This window comes from Ranitomeya imitator, chromosome 2 (genome assembly GCF_032444005.1).
Source record: "Ranitomeya imitator isolate aRanImi1 chromosome 2, aRanImi1.pri, whole genome shotgun sequence".
NCBI lineage: Eukaryota > Metazoa > Chordata > Amphibia > Anura > Dendrobatidae > Ranitomeya > Ranitomeya imitator.
In genome coordinates this window covers 75281349-75304365 of record NC_091283.1, presented here as the reverse complement: position 1 = coordinate 75304365, position 23017 = coordinate 75281349, and the positions used below count along the sequence as shown (strand labels likewise).

The 23017-nt window shown below is 49.9% G+C and overlaps 1 protein-coding gene across 2 annotated transcripts in view; it reads right to left on the bottom strand.

Annotated features, from left to right (window-relative positions):
- Window positions 1-23017, bottom strand: part of CCDC160 (coiled-coil domain containing 160) — a 38903-nt gene that overhangs the window by 5996 nt on the left and 9890 nt on the right. Inside the window, exon 1 of one of the 2 annotated variants that reach the window (XM_069746961.1) lies at window positions 21499-21540. The exons of the other annotated variant lie outside the window; for it this stretch is intronic. The gene's annotated coding sequence lies outside the window, so the exon portion shown is untranslated. Of the gene's footprint in view, window positions 1-21498; window positions 21541-23017 lie in introns of those variants that run through there. 2 annotated transcript variants of the gene reach the window in all.

Here is a 23017-nt window from a genome sequence, read left to right as displayed (position 1 = left end):
TTTTTTTTTTTTTAATTGCAGCATATCACTTTCAGTGTTTTCTCACCCATAGAAAGCAATAAGTAAATGCAAAAATGCAGGTATGAGGTTTTGCTGCTTTTTGGGTGCAAAAACCTTAAGGAAGTTGCATCAGGATTTTTTGGGGGCACTAAACTTTCAGCATGCACAAGAGACACCAAGAACGCAGCAAAAAACAAAACAAAAAACAATCTGCAAAAAAACACAGCAAAACCTGCTTTTTGTTTGCAGCTTCTTTACTCCCAAGAGCGCAAGTTTTGCCTGCAGAAAAAAATGCAGCAAGAACGCAACATGTGAACATAGCCCAACACTACAGTGTTCTGGAAGGCACAAGACCGACCGCAGCGACACAGATAGATGAAGATGGCGACTTAAATTAGTGACACCACTACAGTGGTAAAATTAAAAAAAACAAACGGCTGGAGTGGTGCTATAAAGGCATTGTTCTCACTTTTGCAACAGGAGGGAGGAAGCACTACAGACATGGCGCCCGGCAGGTTTTGCCTACCTGTCCTATACTTAGCATAGGATAGATGCACGAAATTAACCAATGCATAACAAGTGGTGATGAGTGAATATACTCGTTACTCGAGATTTCCCGAGCACGCTCGGGGGTCCTCCGAGTATTTATAACTGCTCGGAGATTTAGTTTTCATTGCAGCAGCTGAATGATTTACAGCTACTAGCCAGGCTGAGTACATGTGGGGGTTCCCTAGCAACCAGGCAACCCCCACATGTACCCAGCCTGGCTAGTAGCTGTAAATCATTTAGCTGCCGCAATGTAAACTAAATGTCCGAACACTATAAAATACTCGGAGACCACCCGAGCGTGCTCGGGAAATCTTGAGTAACGAGTACACTCGCTCATCACTAATAACAAGTGCTTAGCAGACGTCACATCACCAGAGCCTTCCACCTCCCAATCAGGAAGCAAGAGGCGCTGGATAACCCATTTGATGGCACACTAAGAAATGTAACCACTGTAATCAGCATTCATTAACCCCTTACCGGCATCGGACGTACTATACCGTCCGATGCCGGCTCCCCTGCTTTGATGCAGGGCTCCGCGGTGAGCCCGCATCAAAAGCCGGGACATTTCAGCTGTTTTGAACAGCTGACATCTGCCCGTAATAGGCGCGGGCAGAATTGCGATCTGCCCGCACCTATTAACTAGTTAAATGCCGCTGTCAAACGCAGACAGCAGCATTTAACTACCGCTTCCGGCCGGGTGGCCGGAAATGACGTCATCGCCGACCCCCGTCACATGATCGGGGGTCGGCGATGCGTCTGGATGGTAACCATAGAGGTCCTTTAGACCTCTATGGTTACTGATCGCCGGTAGCTGTGAGCGCCACCCTGTGGTCGGCGCTCACAGCACACCTGCATTTCTGCTACATAGCAGCGATCAGCAGATCGCTGCTATGTAGCAGAGGCGATCGTGCTGTGCCTGCTTCTAGCCTCCCATGGAGGCTATTGAAGCATGGCAAAAGTAAAAAAATAAAGTTGAAAAAAATGTTACAAAAATAAAAAAAATATAAAAGTTTAAATCACCCCCCTTTCGCCCCAATCAAAATAAATCAATAAAAAAAAAATAAAATCTACGCATATTTGGTATCGCCGCGCTCAGAATCGCCCGATCTATCAATTAAAAAAAAGTATTAACCTGATCGCTAAACAGCGTAGCGGGAAAAAAATTCGAAACGTCAGAATTACGTTTTTTTGGTCGCCGCGACATTGCATTAAAATGCAATAACGGGCGATCAAAAGAACGTATCTGCACCGAAATGCTATCATTAAAAACGTCATCTCGGCACGCAAAAAATAAGCCCTCAACCGACCCCAGATCACGAAAAATGGAGACGCTTCGAGTATCGGAAAATGGCGCAATTTTTTTTTTTTTTTAGCAAAGTTTGGAATTTTTTTTCACCACTTAGATAAAAAATAACCTAGACATGTTAGGTGTCTATGAACTCGTACTGACCTGGAGAATCATAATAGCAGGTCATTTTTAGCATTTAGTGAAGCTAGCAAAAAAGCCAAACAAAAAACCAATGTGGGATTGCACTTTTTTTGCAATTTCACCGCACTTGGAATTTTTTTCCCGTTTTCTAGTACACGACATGCTAAAACCAATGATGTCGTTCAAAAGTACAACTCGTCCCGCAAAAAATAAGCCCTCACATGGCCAAATTGACGGAAAAATAAAAAAGTTATGGCTCTGGAAAGGAGGGGAGCGAAAAACGAACACGGAAAAACGAAAAATCCCCTGGTCATGAAGGGGTTAAAGACAAAAATGGTAAGGTAGAAGCCTAAATACCACTTGCCTTTTCATTCTTCAGGAAAGCGTATGGTTGCTTACTTCAGCAAACACTTGTATTTGGGAGCGATCGGGCTGCCATTGTAATGCTCCCCACTGACTGAGCACACTGGGGATCTGGCAATGCTTCCCAAGGAGAATAGTGTAATAATGGAGAAGCAACCAGAAGAGATGACGTCCACCAGTCATCTGACCATGGACTGGATTCAGGGTGAGGTGCCTGGCGGTCAGTATGACATCTTTTCTGGTGGGAGTTTAAGCATTAGACCCGAGGGCAGAATCTGGGGGGTAGGCATGCCTTCTTACTTTCTTTTAACAGTGTTCCATCCCATGGCTGACTTTTAAAAATGACTTTCAAACCAACCTCTCCCCTATGCGTACTAAAAGGGTGCAGCCGATCAGCTGCAGCGGTCACAAGACATAACTGTGTTACATGACAGCTGGGAAACACAATGTCATATCAGAAGAGCAGTGCTGTTATGGGAGGTAAGCTAAAAAAAAAAGGATATGGGATACTTTAATTGTTAAAAATGGGTTTCGGTAGTGGACAATCCCTTTAAGTTGTATGTGCAGCAAAATGGTGGCACTGATAAATACAACTCATCCTGCAAAGAAACGAGGTTTCGTACAGCAAAAATAATGCAAAAGTAAGAAATTATGTCTCTTGGAATGTGACAATGAAAAAGAAAACAACTACATTTTACTAATCTCATCCACAAACTGAGGATTTTTTCTGCACATTAATTCATCTTAACTGTGGATTTCACCAGATTTTTTTTTTCTTTTTAACTAACATCACATGGGCCCTTTAAGCACCACTAGTGTTGAGCATTCCGATACCGCAAGTATCGGGTATCGGCCGATATTTGCGGTATCGGAATTCCGATACCGAATTCCGATACTTCCCGCGTATCGGATACCGGAATCGGAAGTTCCCAGAATTCAAACTGAACGCAGCAGCCAATGAGGAATGAATGGAAGTGTGGGCACATCCTGTTTAGCATGGTGGGCATGTAAGTACTGGCAAGGCTGTGATTGGCTGCTGAAATTATGTCACTCTGCACTATAAAAAACGCTGCCGCCATTTTGCGCTCACTCTGTTGTGATTTCAGTTAGGGACAGGACGCTGTGTTCTAACTGAGGGCCAGTTGAGATAGCTAATTGCTTTATTTTCCTTTCCCAAGGCTAATTTAGCAAAACGCTGTGTGTTCTTCACTGTTCACCTTGCTCTTGCTTTGCAGCGCTGTTTTAACAGCGTTCTGCAAGGTCTCTGTGTGTGTGTGTGTGTGTGCAGCTCACTCTGTAGTTTGTGTGCAGCCATATACCCGGTTGTATTCAGCTCAGGGGGGGTTCACACTGCCTCACACAGTTGTCCTTTTTTGCTCATAGTGCAGCCTGCTGCACATTTTTTCTCAAATTTCCTATTAGTGTTTTTCCACCCGTCTCCAGCTAAATTGTGGAAAAACACTACATAGGATAACCTAGAGGGGGGTTTTTGGGCCTTGCAGCGCCGTTTACGGCTGTCTGCACGGTCTCCGTGTGAGCGCAGCTCGCCCTGTAGTCTGTGTGCAGCCATAGCCGGTTGGATTCAGCTCAGGGTGCGTTACTGCCTCATACCTTGAAAAAATTTTTCCTTTTTTTCAAATAGTGCAGCCTGTTTAAAATTTCAAAACAAATTTCCTATTAGTGTTTTTCCACCCGTCTCCAGCTAAATTGTGGAAAAACACTACATAGGATAACCTAGAGTAGGGTTTTTGGGCCTTGCAGCGCCGTTTACGGCTGTCTGCACGGTCTCTGTGTGAGCGCAGCTCGCCCTGTAGTCTGTGTGCAGCCATAGCCGGTTGGATTCAGCTCAGGGTGCGTTACTGCCTCATACCTTGAAAAAAAATTTCCTTTTTTTCAAATAGTGCAGCCTGTTTAAAATTTAAAAAAAAATTTTTTTCCTATTAGTGTTTTTCCACCCGTCTCCAGCTAAATTGTGGAAAAACACTACATAGGATAACCTAGAGGGGTTTTTTTGGGCCTTGCAGCGCCGTTTACGGCTGTCTGCACGGTCCCCGTGTGAGTTAAACTTGCTCTGTAGTCCGATCTGCAGAAAAAAAAAAAGGAAAGTTCACCAAACACAACTTAACACTTGTGTAGGCCACATTTGAAAAATAATAAAGTTTAGTCCACACTTTACAACATTAGTGTTTCTTACACCTGTTAGGAGGAGCATTTCAGGAATAAGCACACTAAGGCCTTAGTACTTTTCTGCTTATCTTTATCTGTCAACCAAGATGAAGAGGGCAGGGAGTAAAGCACGTGGGCGCGGAGCAGGGAGAGGACGTGGTGATTCTGTGCCTGCTGCGGGCACCGGTGACTCGTCGTCACTCAGTTTCAGCAGGGAACAGTCCTTCATGCGCAGCTTTGTCGGAGAGCGCCGTGCACCGCTGCTGCGTGAAGACCAAATTGAAGCCGTTGTCGGGTGGATGGCAGCTAACGCCTCGGCATCGACTTCAGTTAGTGCCACATCCTCTCAGGCACAGAGCACTGGAGAGCAGCCATCTGTCTCTTCACCACCTGCCAAATTGGCCAGGCAGTCAGAGAGCCCAGGACAGGAGCTGTCTCTACTTCTGTTCTCTGAATCTCTTGGCTTGGAAACAGGGGGCCAGCCAAGCAGCATTGGAGAAATGGAAGAAGAGGCAGTGTGCAGTGATGCCCAACAGCTTTGTCTCTCTGACTCTGAAGAGGCGGGTGGGCCAGTGCCTCCGGTGACCACAGCGCAGTACGCATCTGATGATGAAACTCAGGTGCCGCTTTCTGCTGCGTGCTGTGCTGCCGAGACTACCCAGGAGGAGCAGTTGGTGGCAGAGGGTAGTGGAGATGATGAGGTCGTTGACCCATCGTGGCGTGAGGAACAGGAAGGTGGTGGGAGCAGCTCTGAGGAAGAGATTCCCCTTACGGGCCAAAGAGGGGGAGGGAGGGGGAAGACTGCGGAGCCTGTAGCCTCCACTTTGGCACCCGTTAGGAGCCTGTCTCTTTCCAAAGCCAAAAAGGGCGCTCCCAAGACTTGCAGTGCCTGGTCCTTTTTTGACACAGTTGCAGATGACATTTGTTTTGTCAAATGCAAGCTGTGTCATCAGAAAGTAAAAAGAGGAAAAAAGTCAGCAACCTCAATACCACAAATATGTGGAAACATGTGCGGACCAGGCACGCGGTGGAGTTACAGAAACACACTGAAGATGTAGGCCAACCAACAGCGGCAGCTACCACCTCTTCAGCTCATGTTGCCTCTTCCTCCAGCTGACGCACAGCTGGTTTGGCTTCCTCCCAGGATCGCCATGGAAGAACCTCTGGCACTGTTGTCCAGAGACCTTGTGTAATTCCACCCACAGCACCACCTTCCCAGTCATCCTCACACTCCCAGTCTACTCTACAGCCATCGGTAGTACAGGCATGGGAGAAAAGGCGGGCATTCTCGGCCAACCACCCCCGAGCACAGACTCTGAATGCAGGCATTGCCAAACTGTTGTCCCTGGAAATGCTCTCATTCAGGCTGGTGGAGACTGACAGCTTCCGTGACTTGATGGCATTGGCAGTCCCACAGTACAAGGTGCCCAGCCGCTTTTACTTCAGCAGGCAAGCTGTCCCTGCCCTGCACAGGCATGTTGAGGGAAACATAAAACATGCGCTACTGAACGCCGTCAGTAGCAGGGTCCACCTCACTACCGATGCGTGGACCAGTCAGCATGGACAGGGGCGATATGTTTCCCTCACTGCCCATTGGGTTAATGTTGTTGAGCCAGGTACAGATCGGGCGAGTGGCGCAGGACGTGTCCTGCCCACTCCAAGGATTGCAGGAATCCAGTCTGTACGCATTGACTCCTCCTCTTACACAAGTTCCTCAGAATCATCTCTGCAGGAGCCGTCACAGTCCACCTCCACATGGACCCGTGAACGTTTACCTATGACCGACATGAGCACAGCCGTGGCCAAACGTCAGCAGGCCGTCTTGAAACTAGTTTCATTGGGGAATCGAAGCCACACAGCGCAGGAGCTCTGGAATGCCATCAAGCAGGAGAGCGATGTGTGGTTACTGCCAGCGAATCTCCAGCCAGGCATGGTAGTGTGTGACAATGGCCGAAATCTGGTGGCAGCTTTGGCCCTTGGCAACCTCACTCACATCTCATGTCTGGCAAATGTGCTCAATTTGGTTGTGCAGAGTTTTCTGAGGGACTATCCGGATCTTGATGCCCTGCTGCACAAGGTCCGCCTAGAGTGTGCTCACTTGCGGCGTTCCAGCTTGGCAAGATCCCGCATTGCTGCTCTGCAGCGCCGATTCCGCCTTCCGGAACACCGCATCATATGTGACCTACCTACCCGGTGGAATTCCACGTTACATATGTTGGAGCGGTTGTGTGAGCAGCAGCAAGCAGTTATGGAGTACCAGCTGCATCAGGCGCAAAGAAGTCGCAGTCAGCGCCGATCAGACTTCACAACCACAGAGTGGGCCACTATGAAGGACGTCTGCCAGGTTTTGCGTCCTTTTGATTATTCCACGCAGATGGCAAGTGCAGATGATGCACTAGTCAGCATGACTGTCCCCCTTATCTGCCTGCTTCAGCAAACTTTGCAAGGGTTAAGGGATGATGTTGTGGAAGAGGTGGAGGATGAGGAGTCACCTTTTCCATCAGCTTCTGGAGAGTCAGCGCCACGTGGTTCCTCACAAAGGGGTACGCAGGGGCCACTTTGTGAGGAGGATGAGGAGGAGTCAATGGAGGAGGAAGAGCTCCGTCCAGAAGAGGGAGCGACACAATTGTCCAGTGGTCAGTGTGTACAGCGAGGGTGGGGTGATGACGAGCGGGCAGAGATCATGTCTCAAGCAGGGGACAGCGTTTCTGGGCCAGTTGGCAGTCTGCAGCACATGGTGGATTTCATGCTGCAGTGCCTGAGAAACGACCGCCGCATCGACCACATTCTCAACATGCCTGATTATTGGGTGTTCACCCTCCTCGATCCTCGCTACCGGGACAACGTCCAAAACCTCATCCCAGCGTTGACCCGGGAGCGTAAATTGCGGGAGTACCACGACACACTGGTGAATTCCATCATCTTCTCCAGTCCAACTGAGAGGAGTGCTGCTAGTGCTTTACAAAGCAGCTCAGTGCGTCGAGGCAGTGGGGGAGGCTCTGCCCAAAGAGGGAGCAGAAGCAGTGCCTCTGCCCAAGGCAAGCCCAGTATGGCACAACTCTGGCACACTTTTGTGTGCCCGCCCCAAATGTCTACACCATCACCGGCGGCTCCAGTCAGCAGGAGGCAACGGTTCCGTCAGATGGTGACAGACTACATGGCTTGCCCTCTTACTGTACTCCCAGACGGCTCTTCCCTGTTCAAGTTTTGGGTCTCTAAGCTGGATACATGGCCAGAGCTAAGCCAGTATGCATTGGAGGTGCTGGCTTGCCCTGCGGCTAGTGTCTTATCGGAACGTGTCTTTAGTGCCGCAGGTGGTGTACTAACAGACCGTCGCATGCGACTATCCTCCGATAACGTTGACCGGCTTACTTTCCTGAAAATGAACCAGGCCTGGATCTCGCAGGAATTTGCCACTCCTCTGCCTGATTAAGTAATTGGGTGTCATCCAGGTCTCCTGCTGTGTTCATCTTTCTACCACCTGAACTGCTATTCCTGGGCTCCAACACCGCCAGTTGCGGCTCAGAAGTGCAGGCTGCACAGTAAAAACATACGACCAAGTGTTATTGGGTTTCAGTAACGTCAGCTTATCCCCAGCTGTGTAGCCGGCAATGTGTCCTGCGACCGCCATGCTGGCACAACAACCTAAATGTAAGGGAACCTGTCCCCCCCCCCCCCGTCGTTTGTTACTGAAAGAGCCATCTTGTGCAGCAGTAATGCTGCACAAGGAAAAGGTAGCTCTTTTAGTTTAGCTCCTTGCACACGCAGAACTTAACACTTATAAAATGTGTTCACTGATACCGTTATACCGCCCCGGAGCTGGGACTTTCCTTCGTAATGTGACGCAGCACAGCCGTCATTCCTACCCCCTTGGTGCCATGCGCTGCCTCCTCAGCGTTGTTTTAAGCTGTCACGGAGCCTGCGCTGTTCTGTTATCCCTTGGCCATGCCCTATTTGCGCTGCCTGTCTTCTGACATAATTTGGTGTCAGGCTGTCTGCGCCTGTGCGGCCGCGCTGCCCGAGATCCCGCCTCGCAGTGTCTTCTGATTGAATCACACTGCGGGCCTGGGATCCATGGGCATGCGCAGTGCATATCTTCCCCTCGGGCTCTCGCTCATCTCCCTCCGCCTTCTTTAGACTGTGCGCCGTCAGCTGATCCCTAATAGCATGCCATGGCCGTGACACCGCACAGTCTGAAGAAGAGGGAAGGAGGGGAGTGAGAGTCGAGGATATGCACTGTGCATGCCCATGGATCCAAGGCCCGCAGTGGGATTACGTTAGACGACACTGCGAGGTGGGATCTGGAGCAGCGTGGACGCACAGGCACTGACAGCCTGACACCAAATTATGTCAGAAGACAGGCAGCGCTAATTGGGCATGGCCAAGGGATAACAGAACAGCGCAGGCTCCGTGACAGCTTAAAACAACGCTGAGGAGGCAGCGCACGGCACCAAGGGGATAGGAATGACAGCTGTGCTGTGTCCCATTACGAAGGAAATTCGCACCTCCGGGACGGTTTAACGGTATAAGTGGACACATTTTTAGTGTTTACTTCTGTGTTTGCAAGGAGCATAATTAAAAGAGCAACCTTTTCCTTTTGCATCCTTAGTGCTGCACAAGATGGCTCTTTCAGCTACTAACGTCTTGGGGGGGGTTAAAGGTTCCCTTTCAACTTGCTCCAATCAGGCTTCGGCCTACACTCTGTTCCTCTGCTCCTCCTGCTGTCCCTGGGCTCTAACACCGCCAGTTGGTGCCTGGTAGTGCTGTCTGCACAGTCAACAGTCGCTCCTCTGTTATTGGGGTTCAGTAACGTCAGCTGATCCCCAGCTGTGTGTGCGGCAATACCTCCAATCTGCTCCTCCTGCTGTCCCTGGGCTCTAACACCGCCAGTTGGTGCCTGGAAGTGCTGTCTGCACAGTCAACAGTCGCTCCTCTGTTATTGGGGTTCAGTAACGTCAGCTGATCCCCAGCTGTGTGTGCGGCAATACCTCCAATCTGCTCCTCCTGCTGTCCCTGGGCTCTAACACCGCCAGTTGGTGCCTGGAAGTGCTGTCTGCACAGTCAACAGTCGCTCCTCTGTTATTGGGGTTCAGTAACGTCAGCTGATCCCCAGCTGTGTATCCGGCAACGTGTCATGCGACCGCCACACTGGCACAACTAAAATGTAAGGGGACCTGTCCCCCCCCCCCCCAGGCGTTTGTTACTGAAAGAGCCACCTTGTGCAGCACTAATACTGCACAAGGAAAAGGTCGCTCTTGAAATTATGCTCCTTGCAAACGCTGAACTACACACTCATGTAATGTGTCCCCTCACACCGTCCAACCGTCCCGGAGGTGGGACTTTCCTTTGTAATGTGACGCAGCACAGCCGTCATTGCTACCCCCTTGGCACCGTGCGCTGCCTCCTTAGCGTTGTTTGATTCCGTCATGGACCCTGCGCTGTTATGTTATCCCTTGGCCATGCACAGTTTGCGCTGCTCGTCCTCTGACATCATTTGTTGTCGTCCTGGCTGCGCCTGTGCGTCCACGCTGCCCGAAATCCCACCTCGCAGTGTCGTCTAATGTGATCCCACAGTGGGCCTGGTATCCATGGCCATGCGCAGTGCATATACTAGCCTCTCACTCCCCTTCTTCACGCTTCTTCTGACTAGGCGGCGTCAGCTGATCCCTAATAGCATGCCACGGCCGTGACGCCGCACAGTCTGAAGAAGCAGGAAGGAGGTGAGTGAGAGGCGATGATATGCACTGCGCATGCCCATGGATCCCTGGCCCGCAGTGGGATTACATTAGATGACACTGCGAGGTTGGATCTCGGGCAGCTTGGACGCACAGGCACTGCCAGCCTGACACCTAAATGATGTCAGAAGACGGGCACCGCTAACTGTGCATGGCCAAGGGATAACATTACAGCGCGGGCTCCGTGACAGAACCAAACAACGTTGAGGAGGTGGCGCACGGCACCAAGGGGGTTGGAATGACGGCTGTGCTGTGTCACATTACAAAGGAAAGTCCCACTTCCGGGACGGTTTGACGGTGTGAGGGGACACATTATATGAGTGTGTACTTCAGCGTTTGCAAGGAGCATAATTTTCGGAGCCACCATTTTCCATGTGCAGTATTACTGCTGTACAAGATGGCTCTTTCAGCAACAAATGCCTGGGGGGGGGGGGGGGTTAAAGGTTCCCTTTCAACTTGCTCCACTGCAGGCTACGGCCTACACTCTGCTCCTCTTTGATTCCCTGGGTTTCAACACTGTCAGTTGCCACCTGGAAGTGTTGTCTACACAGAAAAAACACTAGCTGATGTGTCAGTGGGGTTCAGCACCGCCAGCTGTTCCCCTGCTGTGTAGTCGGCAACGTGTCCAGCACAAGCCACGCTGGCACAACAGAACAAAAGCTGCCACCAGTGCAGGCTTCGTCCTACACTCTGCTCCTCTCCTCCTCCTGCTGCCCCTGGGCTCAAACACCGCTAGTTTTTGCCCGGAAGTGCTAGCTGCACAGAGAAAAACACCAGCCAATGTGTTAGTGGGGTTCAGCACCACCAGCTGTTCCCCTGCTGTGTAGCCGGCAACGTGACCTGCAAACGCCACGCAGGCACATGAACTGAAATTAAAGGGACCCTGCCACCCACCCCAAGGTGTTTCTATGTATAACAGCTACCTTGTACAGCAGTAATGCTGTATTTGTACAAGGTGGCTGACTTTTTCTCATTGCCAACGTGGAACTCAACACGTACAAAATGTGTCTCATTGAGACCATTCCACTGTCCCTGAGGTGTGACTTTCCTTTCTAATGGTACGCAGCAGCACCCTTGGTAGCGCTGCCCGTCTTCTGACATCATTGGTTAGCTGCCTGTGCCTGTGCGTCCGCCCTGCCCGACACAACCCCCCTCGTTGTCTCATATATTTTGGCTGCGAGGGTGTGATTGATGGGCATGTGCAGTGCATATGTTCGCCTGTCTTAACTCATCTCCTTCCGCCTTCTTCAGACTGTGCGGCCTCATGGCCGTGGTAGGCGATAAGGGATCAGCTGAGGCTGCCCAGTCTGAAGCAGGTGTAAGGACATGTGTGAGCGGCAAACATATTTACTGCACAAGGGTACGAATCCCAGCCACGCAGTGTGGTTTTTTGAAAACACACTGCGGGTCTGGGATTCATGGCCATTGCTAACCGCACCGGCCAACATGAAATGAGGTGAGAAGACAGGCAGCCAGTGCTCACAGCGCATGGCCAAGGGATCACAATAGCGCAGACTCCTGTACAGCAACTAACAAGGCTCAGGAGGCTGCGCCCAGCACCAAGGCGTTATTTATGTGCACCTGTGCTGCGTCTCCTTAAAAAGACAAGTCACGCCTCCAATACAGTTCTACTGTTCAATGGGCTAAATTGTGTACGTCTTTCATTCTGCGTGTGCAATGAGCAAAACTTAAAGAGCAACCTTTAATTTGTGGAGTTTTACTGCTGCACAAGGTGTGGCTCTTCAACATTGTAACACCTGGGGGTGGGTTAAAGGTTACCTTTGAAATTGGTTCAATTAGGCTTCGGCCTACACTCTGCTCCTCCTGCAGACCCTGGGCTCTAACTACGCCAGTTGGGGCCCGGAAGTGCTGGCTGCACAGAGAAAAACACCCACCATTGTGTCAGTGGGGTTCAGCACCGCCAGCTGTTCCCCTGCTGTGTAGCCGGCATCGTGTCCAGCACAAGCCATGCTGGCACAACAGACCAAAAGCTGCCACCAGTGCAGGCTTCGGCCTACACTCTGCTTCTCTCCTCCTCCTGCTGACCCCGGGCTATAACACCGCCAGTTGTAGCCTGGAAGTGCTAGCTGCACAGAGAAAAACACCTGCCAATGTGTTAGTGGGGTTCAGCACCGCCAGCTGTTCCCCTGCTGTGTAGCCGGCATCGTGTCCAGCACAAGCCACGCTGGCACAACCGACCAAAAGCTGCCACCAGTGGAGGCTTCGGCCAACACTCTGCTCCTCTCCTCCTCCTGCTGACCCTGGGCTCAAACACCGCTAGTTTTTGCCCGGAAGTGCTAGCTGCACAGAGAAAAACACCAGCCAATGTGTTAGTGGGGTTCAGCACCGCCAGCTGTTCCCCTGCTGTGTAGCCGGCAACGTGACCTGCAAACGCCACGCAGGCACATGAACTGAAATTAAAGGGAACCTGGCCCCACCCCCCCAGGTGTTTCTATGTATAACAGCCACCTAGTACAGCAGTACTGCTGCATTTGTACAAGGTGGATGATTTTTTCTCCTTGCCCACGTTGAATTAAACACGTAAAATATGTGTCTCATTACAGACCATTACAATGTCCCTGAGGTGTGAATTTCCTTTTTAATGACACGCACCACCCCCTTGGTAGCGCTGCCCGTCTTCTGACATCATTGGTTGGCTGCCTGTGCCTGTGCGTCCGCCCTGCCCGACACAACCCCCCTCGTCTCATATATTTTGGCTGCGAGGGTGTGATTGATGGGCATGTGCAGTGCATATGTTCGCCTGTCTTAACTCATCTCCTTCCGCCTTCTTCAGACTGTGCGGCCTCATGGCCGTGGTAGGTGATAAGGGATCAGCTGAGGCCGCCCAGTCTGAAGCAGGTGTAAGGACATGTGTGAGCGGCAAACATATTTACTGCACAAGGCCACGAATCCCAGCCACGCAGTGTGATTTTTTGAAAACACACTGTGGGTCTGGAATTCATGTCCATCGCTAACCGCAACGGCCAACATGAAATGAGGTCAGAAGACAGGAAGCGCTCACAGCGCATGGCCAAGGGATAACAAGAGCGCAGACTCCTGTACAGCAAATAACAACGCTCAGGAATCTGCGGCCAGCACCTAGGTGTAAATTTTGACACCTGTGCTGCGTCTTCTTCAAAAGAAAAGTCACGCCTCCACTACTGTTTGACAGTATAATGGGCTAAATAGTGTACGTGTTTTATTCAGCGTGTGCAAGGAGCAAAATTAAGAGAGCAACCTTTGACTTGTGCAGCATTAATGCTGTTCAAGGTGTGGCTCTTGTACCTTGCAACACCTGAGGGGGGGTTAAAGGTTACCTTTGAAATTGGTTCAACTAGGCTTCGGCCTACACTCTGCTCCTCTCCTCCTCCTGCTGACCCTGGGCTCTAACACCGCTAGTTTTTGCCCTGAAGTGCTAGCTGCACAGAGAAAAACACCAGCCAATGTGTAAGTGGGGTTCAGCACCGCCAGCTGTTCCCCTGCTGTGTAGCCGGCATCGTGTCCAGCACAAGCCACGCTGGCACAACCGACCAAAAGCTGCCACCAGTGCAGGCTTCGGCCTACACTCTGCTCCTCTCCTCCTGCTGCTGCCCCTGGGCTCAAACACCGCTAGTTTTGGCCCGGAAGTGCTAGCTGCACAGAGAAAAACACCAGCCAATGTGTTAGTGGGGTTCAGCAACGCCAGCTGTTCCCCTGCTGTGTAGCCGGCAACGTGACCTGCAAACGCCACGCAGGCACATGAACTGAAATTGAAGGCAGCCTGCCCCCCACCCCCAGGTGTTTCTATGTATAACAGCCACCTTGTACAGCAGTACTGCTGCATTTGTACAAGGTGGCTGACTTTTTCTACTTGCCCACGTGGAACTCAACACGTACAAAATGTGTCTCATTGAGACCATTCCACTGTCCCTGAGGTGTGACTTTCATTTCTAATGATACGCAGCACCACCCTTGGTAGCGCTTCCCGTCTTTTGACATCATTGGTTAGCTGGCTGCGCCTGTGCGTCCGCCCTGCTCCAAACAACGCCCCTCGGTTTCTTATTTATTTTGTCAGCGAGGGTGTGGTTTATGGGCACGAGCAGTGCATATGTTCGCCTGTCGTCACTCATCTCCTTCCGCCTTCTTCAGACTGTGCAGCCTCATGGCCGCGGCATGCGAGAAGGGATCAGCAGAGGCCGCCCAGTCTGAAGCAGGTGTAAGGACGTGTGTGAGCGGCGAAAATATTTACTGCTCAAGGCCACGAATCCCAGCACCGCAGTGTGACTTTATGAAAAGGCACTGTGGGTCTGGGATTTATGGCCATCGTTAACCGCACCGGCCAACATGAAATGAGGTCATAAGACGGGCAGCGCTAACAGGGCATTGCCAAGGGATAACACAAGAGCGCAGACTCCTGTACAGCAAATAACAACGCTCAGGAAGCTGCGCCAAGCACCAAGGCGTTATTTGGGACACCTGTGCTGCGTCTCCTTAAAAAGCCAAGTCACGCATCCACTACAGTTTGACTGTACAATGGGCTAAATTGTGTACGTCTTTCATTCAGCGTGTGCAAGTAGACAAATTAATAGAGCAACCTTTCACTTGTGCAGCATTAAGACTGCACAAGGTGTGTCTCTTGTACTTTGTAACACCTGAGGGGGGGTTAAAGGTTTCCTTTGAAATTGGTTCAACTAGGCCTCGGCCTACACTCTGCTCCTCTCCTCCTCCTCCTGCTTCACCACGGGCTCTAACATGGCTAGTTTTTGCCCGCAAGTGCTAGCTGCACAGAGAAAAACACCCGCCATTGTGTTAGTGGGGTTCAGCAACGCCAGCTGTTCCCCCACTGTGTAGCCGGCAAAGTGTCCTGCAAACGCAACGCAGACACAAAGCTGCCTCCAGTGCAGGCTTCGGCCTACACTCTGCTCCCCCTGCTTACCCTTTGCTCCAACACCGCTAGTTGGGGCTCTAGGAAGACAATCTTTAATAGGCAACGCATCCGGGTTCCAGCACCGCCAGCTGGTTCTCGGCAGTGTTTTTGTCACAGGTACTCCCTCGTGCCAAACCTGGTTTCAGCACCGTCAGCTGTTTCCGGGTTGTGTCAAGCTCGCTGAGACGCCTATGCTTGCCCCGTCGTGTTGCGGTCGGGTTAGCCAACTCCAGGGTGCCTCCAGTTTAGGAGCTTCCTATGTGGGCTGCATGAATTGGTAGTCAAGGCTGGTTCTGTAGTGCCAGTAGGCCCAGCTCCCCCTGTAGGACTGTTGGGGTTCGGTAACTGCGGCTGCCTCGCGGCCTAGCTGTTCTCTCCTCTCCTGTGGGCCTTCGGGTCCACCACCTGGTTCCAGCACCGTCAGCTGGTTCCGGGCCGAGCCTTTGGCTTAGGTGCCTCATCCTGGGTATCCGAGTTCCGCCAACGCCAGGCGGTCCTTGGTAGTGCTTTTAAGCGCAGGCACCTACAGCTTAGTAACCGGGTTCCAGCACCGTCAGCTGGTCCTCGGTCGTGCCATTGGCTCTTGCACACTAGGGCAACGCATCTGGGTTCCAGCACCGCCAGCTGGTTCTCGGCAGTGTTTTTGTCACGGGTACTCCCTCGTGCCCAGCCTGGTGCCAGCACCGTCAGCTGTTTCCGGGTACTGTCAAACTCACTGAGACACCTATGCTTGCCCCGTCGTGTTGCGGTCGGGTTAGCCAACTCCAGGGTGCCTCCAGTTTAGGAGCTTCCTATGTGGGCTGCATGAATTGGTAGTCAAGGCTAGTTCTGTAGTGCCAGTAGGCCCAGCTCCCCCTGTAGGACTGTTGGGGTTCGGTAACTGCGGCTGCCTCGCGGCCTAGCTGTTCTCTCCTCTCCTGTGGGCCTTCGGGTCCACCACCTGGTTCCAGCACCGTCAGCTGGTTCCGGGCCGAGCCTTTGGCTTAGGTGCCTCATCCTGGGTATCCGAGTTCCGCCAACGCCAGGCGGTCCTTGGTAGTGCTTTTAAGCGCGGGCACCTACAGCTTAGTAACCGGGTTCCAGCACCGTCAGCTGGTCCTCGGTCGTGCCATTGGCTCTTGCACACTAGGGCAACGCATCTGGGTTCCAGCACCGCCAGCTGGTTCTCGGCAGTGTTTTTGTCACGGGTACTCCCTCGTGCCCAGCCTGGTGCCAGCACCGTCAGCTGTTTCCGGGTACTGTCAAACTCACTGAGACACCTATGCTTGCCCCGTCGTGTTGCGGTCGGGTTAGCCAACTCCAGGGTGCCTCCAGTTTAGGAGCTTCCTATGTGGGCTGCATGAATTGGTAGTCAAGGCTAGTTCTGTAGTGCCAGTAGGCCCAGCTTCCCCTGTAGGACTGTTGGGGTTCGGTAACTGCGGCTGCCTCGCGGCCTAGCTGTTCTCTCCTCTCCTGTGGGCCTTCGGGTCCACCACCTGGTTCCAGCACCGTCAGCTGGTTCCGGGCTGAGCCTTTGGCTTAGATGCCTCCTCCTGGGTATCCGAGTTCCGCCAACGTCAGGCGGTCCTTGGTAGTGCTTTTAAGCGCGGGCACCTACAGCTTAGTAACCGGGTTCCAGCACCGTCAGCTGGTCCTCGGTCGTGCCATTGGCTCTTGCACACTGGGGCAACGCATCCGGGTTCCAGCACCGCCAGCTGGTTCTCGGCAGTGTTTTTGTCACGGGTACTCCCTCGTGCCCAGCCTGGTTCCAGCACCGTCAGCTGTTTCCGGGTACTGTCAAACTCACTGAGACACCTACAGGTCCTTCTCAAAAAATTAGCATATAGTGTTAAATTTCATTATTTACCATAATGTAATGATTACAATTAAACTTCACTATATATTATAGATTCATTATCCACCAACTGAAATTTGTCAGGTCTTTTATTGTTTTAATACTGATGATTTTGGCATACAACTCCTGATAACCCAAAAAACCTGTCTCAATAAATTAGCATATTTCACCCATCCAATCAAATAAAAGTGTTTTTTAATAACAAACAAAAAAACCAACAAATAATAATGTTCAGTTATGCACTCAATACTTGGTCGGGAATCCTTTGGCAGAAATGACTGCTTCAATGCGGCGTGGCATGGAGGCAATCAGCCTGTGACACTGCTGAGATGTTATGGAGGCCCAGGATGCTTCAATAGCGGCCTTAAGCTCATCCAGAGTGTTGGGTCTTGCGTCTCTCAACTTTCTCTTCACAATATCCCACAGATTCTCTATGGGGTTCAGGTCAGGAGAGTTGGCAGGCCAATTGAGCACAGTAATACCATGGTCAGTAAACCATTTACCAGTGGTTTTGGCACTGTGAGCAGGTGCCAGGTCGTGCTGAAAAATGAAATCTTCATCTCCATAAAGCATTTCAGCCGATGGAAGCATGAAGTGCTCCAAAATCTCCTGATAGCTAGCTGCATTGACCCTGCCCTTGATGAAACACAGTGGACCAACACCAGCAGCTGACATGGCACCCCACACCATCACTGACTGTGGGTACTTGACACTGGACTTCAGGCATTTTGGCATTTCCTTCTCCCCAGTCTTCCTCCAGACTCTGGCACCTTGATTTCCGAATGACATGCAAAATTTGCTTTCATCAGAAAAAAGTACTTGGGACCACTTAGCAACAGTCCAGTGCTGCTTCTCTGTAGCTCAAAAGTGGCTTTACCTGGGGAATGCGGCACCTGTAGCCCATTTCCTGCACACGCCTGTGCACGGTGGTTCTGGATGTTTCCACACCAGACTCAGTCCACTGCTTCCTCAGGTTCCCCAAGGTCTGGAATCGGTCCTTCTCCACAATCTTCCTCAGGGTCCGGTCTCCTCTTCTCGTTGTACAGCGTTTTCTGCCACATTGTTTCCTTCCAACAGACTTACCATTGAGGTGCCTTGATACAGCACTCTGGGAACAGCCTATTTGTTGAGAAATTTCTTTCTGGGTCTTACCCTCTTGCTTGAGGGTGTCAATGATGGCCTTCTTGACATCTGTCAGGTCGCTAGTCTTACCCATGATGGGGGTTTTGAGTAATGAACCAGGCAGGGAGTTTATAAAAGCCTCAGGTATCTTTTGCATGTGTTTAGAGTTAATTAGTTGATTCAGAAGATTAGGGTAATAGGTCGTTTAGAGAACCTTTTCTTGATATGCTAATTTATTGAGACAGGTTTTTTGGGTTATCAGGAGTTGTATGCCAAAATCATCAGTATTAAAACAATAAAAGACCTGACAAATTTCAGTTGGTGGATAATGAATCTATAGTATATGAAAGTTTAATTGTAATCATTACATTATGGTAAATAATGAAATTTAACACTATATGCTAATTTTTTGAGAAGGACCTGTATGCTTGCCCCGTCGTGTTGCAGTCGGGTTAGCCAACTCCAGGGTGCCTCCAGTTTAGGAGCTTCCTATGTGGGCTGCATGAATTGGTAGTCAAGGCTGGTTCTGTAGTGCCAGTAGGCCCAGCTCCCCCTGTAGGACTGTTGGGGTTCGGTAACTGCGGCTGCCTCGCGGCCTAGCTGTTCTCTCCTCTCCTGTGGGCCTTCGGGTCCACCACCTGGTTCCAGCACCGTCAGCTGGTTCTCGGCAGTGTCTTTTGCTCTTGTACCTTCTGCTCCCCATCCTGGTTCCAGTACCGTCAGCTGGTTCCGGGCAGAGCCTTTGGCTTAGGTGCCTCCTTCTGGGTATCCAAGTTCCACCAACGTCAGGTGGTCCTTGGTAGTGCTTTTTAGCACGGGTACCTCCTGCTTAGTAACCGGGTTCCAGTAACGTCAGCTGGTCCTCGGTAGTTCCATTGGCTCTTGGACCTTCGGCTACCCATCCGGGTTCCAGTACCGTCAGCTGGTTCTCGGCTGTGTCTTTTGCTCTTGTACCTTCTGCTCCCCATCCTGGTTCCAGTACCGTCAGCTGGTTCCGGGCAGAGCCTTTGGCTTAGGTGCCTCCTTCTGGGTATCCGAGTTCCGCCAACGTCAGGCGGTCCTTGGTAGTGCTTTTTAGCACGGGTACCTCCTGCTTAGTAACCGGGTTCCAGTAACGTCAGCTGGTCCTCGGTAGTTCCATAGGCTCTTGAACCTTCGGGTAGCCATCCGAGTTCCAGTTCCATCATCTGGTTCTTGGCATTTTCTCAGCCTTCTTGTACCTTCTGCTACATTTCCAAGTTGAAGACCCTAACGTCGACGACCCGGAAGACCACCCCGATGACGACGACGGCGGAGACGACGACGGCGGAGACGACGACACTGGAGACGACGACCCTGGAGACGACGACATGGAAGACCGAGAAGCAGAAGAACAAGAGGCTGCAGAACAAAGAGCAGAAGAACATTAAGCATAACACTTAATATCAGAGCAAAAGATATTATCTAAATTATATGCAGAAGAAGACTAAGCAGTGTATGGGGGTGAGTCCGTTCCTCCTCGTGGTGCCCCTGGATAAAGCCTGATGCTGCAGGCCAAACTGAACGCGGACAAATGTAACTTGTGACTGGCAGAACGGAAGGTGTAATCTTCCAACTTTTATAGATAACAACTACGGGAATGCCTGTCACAAATGAGAATATGATGAAGAAGTAGAATAGGAAGAATAATAACAGTTGAATAAAATGAATATGTAGAATAGGAAGAATAATAATAGTTGAATAAAATGAATATGAAGAATGTAATAAAAAAAAAAAAAAGGTAAAGGATGAAGAAGAAGATGAATAAGGTGAAGAAGAAGTTGATGTCAAAGATGCTGATGATGATGAAGATGAAAGTGTGGGGAAAGTAAAAAAAAAAGAAGGGGAAGGGCGTGGAATAGTGAAACATCAATATCTGACAAAATAAAAAAAAAATTTACATAGTCAATATCTTTGTCACTCCGAACGTCTTTAAAAACAAACAAAAAACATGCTATTCTATTTGATTGGGCTAAACCTCTATGACTTTAATGTCTCCGCCACCTCCCCAAATACATCCTGCATTATTCTTAGTTGTTTTCCTTCATGTAGAATGAGCCTACAAGGAAAGAAAGGGTTTATTTTAATTCCGATATTTTGGTCCCATTGACTTGCATTGGGATCGGGTATCGGTATCGGCGATATCCGATATTTTTTGAATATCGGCCGATCCTATCCGATACTTTCCGATATCGGAAGGTATCGCTCAACACTAAGCACCACTCCAGCGTTTTCTTTATTTTATTGCAGTGCTGGAGTGGTGCTTCTAATGTAAAGTCCCTACAATTCGTTTTTTTACTTACTACTCGCCGTCTTCCCCTTCTTTCAGGGCTGCTCTTCGACAGGTTGTGTCCTGCCAGATCACACCGTTATTTGCCGGGCGAACTCTAGGTCTCTTTTCAATGCAAGTCTACGAATGAGACCAGAACAAGGCTCCCATAGACTCACACTGAGCTTGTGACCGTTACCGTCTGACTTTTGGGCAGTCGGAATTTGCGGTCACAAGATGGCAGGTAGGACAGGAGGGGCGACGGGAAGAGATGAAGATGGCAGGTGGCAAGTATAATACTAGTTGCAGAGATCTTGTGTTACTAGCACTGCTCCAGTGCTAAAATAAACAAAACAAAAAATGCCGGAGTGGCGCTGTAAGGGGATTTCCAGGATTAGGAAAGTACCGTATATTTGCTTTCTTCAAAAAACTACCTTGTTACCTGTTCTACAGGCTGTAGCTCAGCTCCATCAAAGCGAATAAACATTCTGAAGATAATCAGCTATGTCTTTATAATTCTGGACAAGGGTTTAAGATTATGTAATTTCACAACTCCATTAGGATATTTTTTTTTACTATAAAAAACAAAATCCATACTTTAAATTCCATACATTTGCATTTCTTTTATACATGCACTTTGCTGTGTAGCTAACAGATACAATTGTATGGTGTTACCCAGCACAAGACTGCATTGCAAAAATTTCCCGTACATGCGATATATCACCGCGGAGCCCCAGATTAATGCTGCAATCTCACATCCGTCAGTCACGATGAGACCAGACCCATATGATTGTTAAACCAAATTGTCCGACTATTGTGCAGAACAAAGTGCAGAGTGTGAGAGGCGTGCAGCAAGACGCAGGGAGGACTGACTCACAGGCCATGTTCACAGTCCGCAAATGTATTGGATCCATCATGTCTGCAAATTGGGACCATGATCTGTGTTCAGCTCTATGCTATCTACATGCACTAGTCAGGACTGGAAATCGGGCCAGACTAGAAAATGCTGCAATTTTTTTTTTTTTTACATGGACCTAAGGTGTGTATGAAAAATATTCCCTGTAAACTAGCACATAGCACCAAAACAATGTTTGCATGTGAACGTACCCTTAATCTGGGGCTTCAGAGTGAGATCACGTGATATTTTACAGTGCAATCTTCTGCTAGACAACACATAAAAATAGCATTTATTAACATGTTATGCAAATTTATTGCAAATTACATATATTATATTATATATATATATATATATATATATATATATATATATATATATATATATATATATATATATATATATATATATATATATATACCTCAAAACTACTGGGACACGTCCATCTTGAACTGTCCTCCATTCTCTCTTCTTGCTCCCTCTTTGACCGCTTACAATCTGGCTTCCGGTCACACCACTCCACTGAAACTGCCCTAACTAAGGTCATCAATGACCTCTTAACCACCAAGAGCAAGTGACACTACTCTGTCCTCCTCCTGGACCTGTCCTCTGCCTTTGACACAGTGGACCATTCCCTGTTGCTGCGGACCCTCTCATCCCTTGGCTTCACAGACTTGGCCCTATCCTGGATTTTGTCGTACCTAACAGACCGGACATTCAGCGTCTCCCACTCACATACCACCTCCTCACCTCGCCCCCTATCTGTCGGAGTCCCGCAAGGTTCAGTCCTAGGGCCCCTGCTCTTCTCCATTTACACTTTTGGCCTGGGACAGCTCATAGAATCTCATGGCTTTCAGTATCATCTCTATGCTGATGACACGCAGATCTACATCTCTGGACGAGATATCACCTCCCTACTAACCAGAATCCCTCAATGTCTGTCCACTATTTCATCCTACTTCTCCGCTAGATTTCTAAAACTTAACATGGACAAAACAGAATTCATCGTCTTTTCCCCATCTCACACGACCCCCCAATGAATTTATCCATTACAGTAAATGGCTGCCCACTCTCCCCAGTCCCACAAGCTCGCTGTCTCGGGGTAATCCTTGACGCTGATCTCTCCTTCAAACCGCATATCCAAGCCCTTTCCACTTCCTGCCGCCTTCAACTCAAAAATATTTCACGGATCCGTACATTACTCAACCAAGAATCTGCAAAAGCCCTAGTCCATGCCCTCATCATCTCCCGCCACGACTACTGTAACCTCTTGCTCTGTGGCCTCCCCTCGAACACTCTCGCACCCCTCCAATCTATTCTAAACTCTGCTGCCCGACAAATCCACCTGTCCCCCCGCTATTCCCCGGCCTCTCCCCTCTGTCAATCCCTTCACTGGCTCCCCATTACCCAGAGACTCCAGTACAAAACCCTAACCATGACATACAAAGATACAAAGCCATCCACAACCTGTCTCCTCCATACATCTGTGACCTCGTCTCCCGGTACTTTCCTGCACGCAACCTCCGATCCTCACAAGATCTCCTTCTCTACTCCCCTCTTATCTCCTCTTCCCACAATCGCATACAAGATTTCTCTCGCGCATCACCCCTACTCTGGAACCCTCTACCACAACACATCAGACTCTCACCTACCATCGAAACCTTCAAAAAAGAACCTGAAGACCCACCTCTTCCGACAAGCCTACAACCTGCAGTAACCACTGATCGACCA